The sequence below is a fragment of the Gossypium hirsutum genome, chromosome A06, assembly GCF_007990345.1.
Source record: "Gossypium hirsutum isolate 1008001.06 chromosome A06, Gossypium_hirsutum_v2.1, whole genome shotgun sequence".
NCBI lineage: Eukaryota > Viridiplantae > Streptophyta > Magnoliopsida > Malvales > Malvaceae > Gossypium > Gossypium hirsutum.
In genome coordinates this window covers 8737720-8748947 of record NC_053429.1, presented here as the reverse complement: position 1 = coordinate 8748947, position 11228 = coordinate 8737720, and positions in this window count along the sequence as shown.

The window sequence follows — 11228 nt, the reverse complement described above, 5'->3', positions numbered from 1 at the left end:
CGGAATAAACGAGTACCGTTAGTAAAAGTGTTATGGCATCGACATGGATTGGAGGAGGCAACTTGGGAAACGAAAGAATCTATGAGATCACAATATCCGCATTTATTTTCAGGTACGAAATTTCGAGGACGAAATTTCCTAAGGGGGGAGAGTTGTAACGGCTTAATTTTCAGTGGTGTCGGAAATGGTGATTTGAGATCACTAAATCCGACAAATAAGATTGAACAAGATAGTAATTTAATATTTATGAGTCATGTAAGAATTTAGAAGAATTTGTGAAATGGTGAAATTAGTGAATTAAAAGAATTTATTAGGTCAAACGGGTCAAAAACGAGGTATCGACACCTCGAATTTGAAAATCAAGCTATAAATATTTTTATAAATATTTATGAAGTTTCATTTAGCTAGTATTAAAATTTGGTTGAGAAATTTTAACGATTAGGTAGTCAATTAAATAAAAAGGACTAAATTGTAATAAAAATAAATTTTGCTAAAAGGATTAAATAGCTCAAGTGTTAAAAGAAGGAAGATTTAAAGGGAAATTAAGCCTAAAAGTGAATAGGCTGGACGGCAAAGGCAAGAAAATCAGCAGAAAAATAAGGGAAATAAGGGCAAAATTGGAAATTTTACAACTTTAACATATAAAATAAGAATAAAATTGAAGAATCTAGAGATCTCTTCATATTTTATCAGCCAAAACGCCATAGAAGGTCTGGAGAAAGCTGGTTTTTCATATTTTACATCATGTGAGTTTAATTCTTGCTTTTTCTTGATAATTTTATGTTTTTATGACTTTTACAATTAGGTCCACTTATAGAATTCATTAGTTTTTGATTTTATGGGTGAAATTGGAAGTTACCCTGGATGGATAAGGGAATTTTATGATGAATTATTATGAAATTTAAGTCCTAATTTTCATATTAAGGTGGTTTTATTAAGTGATTTGATAGAAAATGATATTTAGGACCTAATTGTGAAAAAGTTGTGAATTGAAGGTTGCTGTTGAAATTCAGAATAGAAAAGATTTTGAAATAGTTTATAATGATAAAATAAAGTGTTAATTGAGAAAAATTAGTTCAATTGATGGGTGAATTGAGCAGGGACTAAATTATGAAAACTATAAATTTGGGGGTAAAAGTGCAATTTCGAAATTTGAACAGCATAAATTGTGAAGTGAAATAGAAATCAAATAAATGCTAATGAGTAGAAATATTTTATATTATAGATCAAGAATCCAAAGAAGAACGAGGAAAAGAAAAAGTTGCAGAATAGTCCCTAAATTTCAATATCTTCTACAAATTAGTCCAGGTAAGTTCATATCTCAAAGTTCAATGTTTTTATATGAAAATCTTATGATTGTTAAAGTATTTTATTGTTGATGAATACTATCAATTTGCATTAACTAATAAATAATGTGTAACTAAAAGTACAAATTAGTAGGAACAATGGATTTGAGTGCTTCTATTCTGTGACCCTGATGAATTGACGAAAAATATGTGATAAGTGCGCCCGTTTAAGACCATAGCTGGGCTATGGCATCGGTGCAATATGATAATGTGACTCCGTATAAGACCATAGCTGGGCTATGGCATCGGTATAATGTGATAATGTGATTTCGTATAAGACCATGTCTGGGATATGGCTTCGGTATGATATGTGAACCGTGTAAGACCATGGCAAGGCTATGGCTTCGGTGTGTGATGCGTAACAATGTGAAAGTCCATAGTTTACTATGGCAATGTGATAATGAAGCACTCAATTCCCTTATTATTCCCTAATTTGACAATAAAGTAAATGAGAAATGGGCCTAAGTTAGTTAAATTGTGAGTAGCCATATGGAAATTATTCCAATGAGTTATTTGTAACACCCCGAACCCGAAACCGACACCGGAGTCGAACCCGAGGTGTTAACTGGCTTTAACCCCTAACAAAATTTATTTTCCAGACACTGCCCAATCTGTGTACTAGTCGGCTTAAAAATCATATCTTGAGTTTCGTAACTCGAAAATCAGTTTCGTAATTTTTACCAGAAACTAGACTCATGTGCCCATCTATGTATTTTTTTCTAGAATTTTTGGTCGGGCCAATTAGTACAGTTTATTAGTCAAAGTCTCCCAAGTTGCAGGGGTCGACTACACTGACCTTTTCCCATTACAATTTGGATATCTCCCTGCACGGGACTTCAATACTGATGCCGTTTATTTCTATGAAAACTAGACTCAGAGAGGAATCTGTACATATATGGTACGACCCCTAATTATCTCTGGTTAATTTATAATGAATTTCCAAAGTCGGAGCAGGGAATCCAGAAACTGTTCTGGCCCTGTCCCACAAAAATCTGATTATCTCTTAATATACTGCCCATATGATCTTTTCGTTACTACCTCATGAAAGCAGACTCATCGAGCTTCGATTACATAATTTATTCATCAATTAATTCCACTCCTACTATTTTTAGTGATTTTTCAATCTCATGACACTGCTGCTGCCAGCATCTGTTACGAAAGTAACTAGGTCCATTTCATGCCTACCCTTGATCCAACTCAATCGAACATTCGTGCCATTTTCGCATGGCTTAAAGTTTACATGCCATAATTCAAACACGACATACTAGCTTATACATGCCAAAATGATCTTCTAAGCACACTAAGAAGAGAATACCAAAACTTGCTATCCGGTGTGATGACTTCAACGACGGCCCGACCCCGCAAAAATAGATGAGTCCAAGCAACCTATAGTGGGTGACAAGGAAACATCGAGTGAGTTTATAACTCAGTAAGTCATAAGCAATGCACTACCATCTATCAACAACATTATCACAAGAGGAAACAAAATGGAGCGAGACAATTTACTCCATCCATACCGAACCATACCATAGTTCCTCCAACTTATCAATTCAATTTCATATCAATTCATGCATTCACATTCTATATACTCATCAATAGGACATTGAAGCAATTTCATAAATCGATTTATTTTCGTTACAACCAAACGACTATACGGCCTTTCACCCATCCTACGATAAATTTTATGTACGTGACTTCAAGTATATTTTTCACATAGGTTCGAACTTACCGAGCTCAACACCAAGTATAAGCATAGCACCTATTAGCCACGTACTCGAGACACTTACCCGATCCGCTGTCCGCGATCGACTCAATAATGTCGCACACATAGTGTCCATAATGATTCACGAATATTTATTGAGCCCGCACACTCAGTGCTATATAATCAACTCGCACACTTAGTGCTACGTAATCAAATCGCACACTTAGTGCCACATAGTCCATCTCGCACACTTAGTGCCGCATGGTCAATTCGCACACTTAGTGCATCATATTCATTTCGCACACTTAGTGCAACATAGTCAAATCGCACACTTAGTGCTGTACAATTTAATCCCGCGCACTTAGCGCCAATCTCATGGTCATAAATGGTTATCCCGCACGTTTAGTGCCGAGATCAACAACTCATTACATCTTACCTCTTCTCTTTCATTCAACAATTTCATCATCACATACGTACATGCATATATATATGTATATTTATTCATTCCAATCAGCATCAATACATACACATCATGACCATTTGAAATACTACCCACTACATGCTTAATGACTTACCTCGTGTTGGGTAAGACGGTTCCAACTCGGCTACTCGATAACCTTTTCTTTGCCTTTGCTCGATTCACCTCCTTTAGCTCCTTGAGCTAAATCAATAATTTAACTAGTTTAACCATCTTGCTAACCATTCATACTTCAATTACACATGCATATGTATGTTTGTATATTCGGCAATGACAATGGTAATTTAACAACCCTTAGTTTAACTCATAATTGTTCATAACACATTTAAAGCATCCACTCCATTCCATCATTTTAAAGCACATACATTACTCAATATTATCCAAATTCACATTCGGCATTTTCACAAACACACATGCCGATTTCATTCACTCATTTCTAATGTTAATTAAGAAATGTCGAATGTCACCAACTAAATGGCATACACACTCACCCACATGTATAAAAATCATCCACACCACCTATAGCTCATTCGGCCTTCACCGTTGCTAGCTTTTCCCATTCTTTTGTCGGTTATATATACATAGTCCTAAGGTAGTATCATGAATGGGCTTACATATATTTGTGTATATATATATATGGCCGAATATGCAAAGCTTAACTCAACATCACCTATGTTCCTAAGTGATGGCCGAATATGTATTTCTATATCTATTCATCAACTATATTATTACCTTCAATTTATCTAGTCACACAATTTCATCTCATGAATACTTGACCCAAGTCTCTCAAAAATGAAACAACATCTAAAATGAACATCCCATTTTACCCCATATGGCCGATCACTACATTAGTTACCAAGCTAACAAATTCAACAATTTCAACCTCATTACAACTTCTACCTATCCAATATAACATGAACACAATCCTCCACCCCTAAATTAGATTCGGCAATCACTTAACCCATTTTAACCTCAACCTTCAAGTTAAAAGCAATTAACCACTCACCATATCCTACATTACTATCCATTTTAATGACATTACACATCTACTAAGAGTTTCAAGCTTCTTGGCCGAACTTCAACCTCAAAATCCTAAGTCCAATCTATAGGATGAGTAGAATTTAAACTAACCATCTCAAACATGCATAGATTTTCAAGAATCCTTCAATACATACCTCATTCTAGTTGCATGCATGGCCAAACCTCTTAGAAACCTTTCCCCTTGGCACCAAATTTTCAAGAGCTTCTTAATCAACTTGAAGATGACCAAATGCCTTAGCTTCACTTTCTTCTTTTCTTTCCTTCTCAAGTCACGGCAATTGGGGGGAGAACATGGATGAGACAACTTTGTTCTCATCACCCCTCCCTTTTCATTTCTTTATTACTAACCCTTTATTATATTTTTTTCTCCCATAACACACTAACACAACATGTTTCCAACATGTTTCACCCCATAACATTTTGTCCACTCTCATGCTCATGGCCGGCCACTACTAAATGGGGGGGGAAATTGACATGCAAGTCCCCCCTTTTTCTTACATGCACTAATAGATCCTTATGCTTTGACCTATCATATTTCAAAATTTTCTCACATAAGTCCTATTTACAAAAATTCACCTACAATTAATCAAAATTCAAATATGAAATTTTCACACATGCATATATACATATAATAAGCATCAAATATGACAGCTAATTATTTTATGACTCGGTTTAGCGGTCCCGAAACCACTTCCCGACTAGGGTAAATTTTGGGTTGTTACAACTCTCCCCACTTAAGAAATTTTCGTCCCCGAAAATCTTACCGGTAAATAGGTTTGGGTATCGTTCTTTCATCGAGCTCTCAGTTTCCCAAGTAGCTTCCTCAATCCCATGTTTGAGCCATAACACCTTCACTAACGGAACCCTTTTGTTTCGCAACTCCTTTACCTCATGAGCTAGGATACGTATCGGTTCTTCTTCATAACTCATATCGGCTTGAATTTCAACCTCTGATGGGCTAATTATATGCGACGGATCAGATCGATAGCGTCGAAGCATCGAAACATGAAAGACATCGTGAATCTTTTCAAGCTCAGGGGGCAAAATCAATCTATACGCAACTGGCCCCACTCGTTCGGAGATTTCGTACGGCCCAATGAATCTCGGGCTCAACTTGCCCTTACGGCCAAACCTAAGTACCTTTTTCCAAGGCGAAACTTTAAGGAACACTTTATCTCCCACCTGATATTCAATGTCCTTCCGTTTCAGATCCGCATACGATTTCTGACGATCTGTGGCTACCTTCAGACTTTCACGGATTACTTTTACTTTCTGTTCGGCATCTTTAATCAAATCAACTCCGAAAATTTTACTTTCACCGAGCTCGGTCCAAAACAATGGTGTACGACATTTACGACCGTACAAAGCCTCGTAAGGTGCCATCTTAATACTTGATTGAAAACTATTGTTGTAAGCGAATTCAATCAAGGGTACATACCGTTCCCATGAACTACTGAACTCGAGGATGCAACATCTCAACATATCCTCAAGTATCTGAATTATCCGCTCGGTTTGACCATCGGTTTGGGGGTGAAAAGCGGTGCTAAAATGCAGCTTGGTACCCAAAGCTTCTTGCAATTTCTTCCAAAATCGCGAAGTGAATCTCGGATCTCTATCCGACACGATAGAAATAGGTACTCCATGTAATCTCACAATCTGAGTAACATACAATTCGGCTAGTTTATCCAATGAAAAATCCGTACGTACGGGGATAAAGTGAGCCGACTTAGTCAGCCTATCAACGACAACCCAAATCGCATCCTTCTTACTTGCGGACAATGGCAGTCCGGACACAAAGTCCATTGTGACTCGGTCCCATTTCCACTCGGGTATCATGATCGGCTGAAGTAATCCTGAAGGCACTTGATGTTCCGCTTTCACTTGTTGACATATTAAACATCTCGAAACAAAGTCGGAGATGTCTCGCTTCATACCATGCCACCAAAACCGACGTTTCAAGTCGTTGTACATTTTCGTGCTCCCCGGGTGAATTGACATTCGGCTACAATGGGCTTCGTTCAGTATCATCGGAATGAGTTCCGAATTCCTTGGAACGCACAAACGACTTCTAAACCTCAAACAACCATCATCATCAATCTGAAACTCCGATTCCTTGTTCGGAACACACTCAGCTCGCTTTGCACCCAATTCATCATCAACTTTCTGAGCTTCACGAATTTGATGAGTCAATAATGGTTTGGCTTTTAATTCAGCTGCTAACACATTGTCAGGTAGAACAGACAAGTGTACATTCTTCGCTCGCAAAGCAAACAGTGATTTCCGGCTTAAGGCGTCCGCAACCACATTAGCCTTTCCCGGGTGGTAATCAATGACAAGCTCGTAATCCTTCAACAACTCAAGCCAACGTCTTTGTCGCAGATTCAAGTCTCGTTGAGTCATCAAATATTTGAGACTTTTGTGATCCGAAAACACATGGCACTTCTCGCCAAACAAATAATGTCGCCATATTTTTAGTGCAAACACAATGGCGGCTAGTTCGAGATCATGGGTCGGATAATTTCTCTCGTGTGGCTTCAATTGTCTTGACGCATAGGCCACAACTCGACCTTCTTGCATCAATACGCAACCCAACCCAAGTAGGGATGCGTCACTATAAACGACAAACTCTTTACCCGATTCGGGTTGCACCAAAATTGGAGCTTCAGTCAGATGAGTTTTCAGTTGATCGAAGCTTTTCTGACATTTCTCCGTCCATTCGAACTTAACATCCTTCTGAAGTAGCTTCGTCATTGGTGTGGCTATCATCGAGAAACCTTTGACAAATCGTCGGTAATAACCGGCGAGCCCTAGAAAGCTCCGGACTTCGGTAACATTTCTCGGAGGCTTCCAGTTAAGTATGGCTGAAATTTTGCTCGGGTCAACTCGAATACCCGATGCGGATACCACATGACCCAAGAAGCTAACCTCTCTTAACCAGAACTCACACTTACTGAACTTAGCATATAACTGCTTATCCCGCAAAATTTGCAACACTTGCCTCAGATGCTCAGCATGTTCGGTCTCATCTCTTGAATAGACCAAGATGTCATCAATAAACACAACTACGAACCGATCCAAATACGGCCTAAAGATCCGATTCATCAAATCCATAAACACCGCAGGGGCATTAGTGAGCCCAAACGGCATCACTAAGAACTCATAGTGACCGTACCTCGTTCTGAAAGCAGTTTTGGGTACGTCCGAATCTCGAATCCGCAACTGATAATAACCCGATCTCAAATCTATCTTTGAAAACACCGATGCTCCCTTTAATTGATCGAACAGATTATCAATACGCGGTAACGGATTCTTATTCTTTATCGTCACTTTATTCAGTTGACGATAATCAATGCACAACCTCATGGTTCCGTCCTTCTTTTTCACGAACAATACTGGTGCACCCCAAGGTGAGAAACTCGGTCGAGCGAAACCTCTATCCGTCAATTCTTGCAACTGAGCTTTCAACTCTTTCAACTCGGTTAGTGCCATACGATATGGAGCGATTGAAATAGGCGTAGTTCCAGGTACAAGCTCAATACCAAACTCTACCTCCCGAACAGGTGGCAAACTCGGTAACTCTTCAGGAAAAACATCCGGGTATTCACAGACCACCGGCACCGATTCGGGTTTCTTTTCTAACTCCTTGTCATCAAGTACATACGCGAGGTATGCTTCGCACCCTTTCCTTACATATTTCTGGGCCGACATTGCTGATATTACAGCTGGCAACCCCCTTAAGTCCGCAGACTCAACTCGGATTATTTCGTTATTTGCGCACCTCAAGTCGATAGTCTTGCTTTTGCAATTTACAACCGCATCATGCGCGGTTAACCAATCCAAACCAAGAATAACATCAAACTCGTCGAACGGCAAAAGCATCAAATCGGCCGGAAAACAGGATTCTCGAATTATTAGAGGCATCTCTTACACACTTTATCAACAAGTACGCATTGGCCCAAAGGGTTTGATACTCGAATTACGAGCTCAGTAGACTCAACAGGTAGAGTCTTACTGGTGCTAAGGTTTCGCATACATATGAATGAGTAGAACCAGGGTCAATCAATGCAATCACATTAGTATCAAAGAGAGTGAAGGTACCAGTGATGACGTCGGGGGAGGATGCCTCCTCTCGTGCGCGAATGGCATATGCTCTAGCAGGAGCACGGTTCTCGGCGCGATCGGCCGTATCAGAAGCCCCCCTCTGACTACCACCCCTGCCTCCAAAAATTCTCGGTGGTCTACCTCTAGATGTCACTCCACTAGGTCTTACACCTTGAATCTTATTCTTCTCATCCAGCTCCGTGCAATCTCTAATGAGATGGTCCTTCGAACCGCACCCGTAACAGGCCCTGCCAGTAGACTTGCCCCAACATTCACCTAGGTGTCGTCTTCCACATTGGGGACATTCAGGTTTCTCGTGACGGTTATTGCCCACACTAGCTACCGAAGTAGCTCGGGAGCCCATCGATGGTCTTGCCCTGATGGAAATTCCCGCAGTCGCCCTCGACTTATTAATGTCCTCCTTGAACTTCTTTACAGCTGAGAACGGAGCTTTACCCGTCGATCTTTACGATAATCCCTAGCTTCAAGTTCAGCCTTCCTCTTCTCCTTTCCAAGTTCCTCCGCCTTGCAGGCTCGTTCAACTAGTGTTACGAATTCCTTTATTTCCAAAATACCCATTAGTAGCTTTAAATCTTCATTCAATCCTTCCTCGAATCTTTTGCACATAGCAACCTCATCAGCTACACACTCCCGGGCATACCTACTAAGTCTTACGAATTCATGTTCGTATTCAGATACAGTCATACGGCCTTGCTTGAGTTCCAAGAACTCCTTACGCTTCTGGTCAATGAACCGTTGGCTAATAAATTTCTTCCGGAATTCCGTTTGAAAGAAGTCCCAAGTTACTCGCTCGTTCGGGACTATGGAAATCAAGGTCCTCCACCAATAGTAGGCTGAGTCTCGCAACAAAGATACAGCACATTTTAGACATTCGTCGGGTGTGCATGACAATTCATCGAACACCCGAATGGTGTTATCAAGCCAGAACTCGGCCCTTTCGGCATCATCAGTTACTATGGCCTTGAACTCCTCGGCCCCACGCTTCCTAATCAAGTCTACAGGTGGCTTACTCAGCCTCACAGGATCAGCGACTGATGGCATTACAGGCTCTTGGGGTGGATTATTCAAATTCGGGAATTGTTGGACAGCCGGGTTGGTTCGGGCATATTGCGCGACCCACTCATTCATCATGGTAAAGAAGGCTTGTTTAGCCCCCTCACCTTGATTATTCGCAGATGACTGAGGTTCAACAGGCGGCGTCCCTTGTGCAGGAGCAGCCGCTACGCTCTCAACGTCATCCGCTAGGGTTCTTTCCTCACCGGGATCCATTTACTAATCAAGACAAAAACATTTCCACCGTCAGAAGTCATCACCCTTTTAAACATTAACATTATGGCATGTATAGCTAGACTCATACGTGCTATGGTAGTCCTAGAACCGACTAAACCATAGCTCTGATACCAATAAAATGTAACACCCCGAACCCGAAACCGACACCGGAGTCGAACCCGAGGTGTTAACTGGCTTTAACCCCTTACAAAATTTATTTTCCAGACACTACCCAATCTGTGTACTAGTCGGCTTAAAAATCATATCTTGAGTTTCGTAACTCGAAAATCAGTTTCGTAATTTTTACCAGAAACTAGACTCATGTGCCCATCTATGTATTTTTTCTAGAATTTTTGGTCGGGCCAATTAGTACAGTTTATTAGTCAAAGTCTCCCAAGTTGCAGGGGTCGACTACACTGACCTTTTCCCATTACGATTTGGATATCTCCCTGCACGGGACATCAATACTGATGCCGTTTATTTCTATGAAAACTAGACTCAGAGAGGAATCTGTACATATATGGTACGACCCCTAATTATCTCTGGTTAATTTATAATGAATTTCCAAAGTCGGAGCAGGGAATCCAGAAACCGTTCTGGCCCTGTCCCACAAAAATCTGATTATCTCTTAATATACTGCCCATATGATCTTTTCGTTACTACCTCATGAAAGCAGACTCATCGAGCTTCGATTACATAATTTATTCATCAATTAATTCCACTCCTACTATTTTTAGTGATTTTTCAATCTCATGACACTGCTGCTGCCAGCATCTGTTACGAAAGTAACTAGGTCCATTTCATGCCTACCCTTGATCCAACTCAATCGAACATTCGTGCCATTTTCGCATGGCTTAAAGTTTACATGCCATAATTCAAACACGACATACTAGCTTATACATGCCAAAATGATCTTCTAAGCACACTAAGAAGAGAATACCAAACTTGCTATCCGGTGTGATGACTTCAACGACGGCCCGACCCCGCAAAAATAGATGAGTCCAAGCAACCTATAGTGGGTGACAAGGAAACATCGAGTGAGTTTATAACTCAGTAAGTCATAAGCAATGCACTACCATCTATCAACAACATTATCACAAGAGGAAACAAAATGGAGCGAGACAATTTACTCCATCCATACCGAACCATACCATAGTTCCTCCAACTTATCAATTCAATTTCATATCAATTCATGCATTCACATTCTATATACTCATCAATAGGACATTGAAGCAATTTCATAAATCGATTTATTTTCGTTACAACCAAA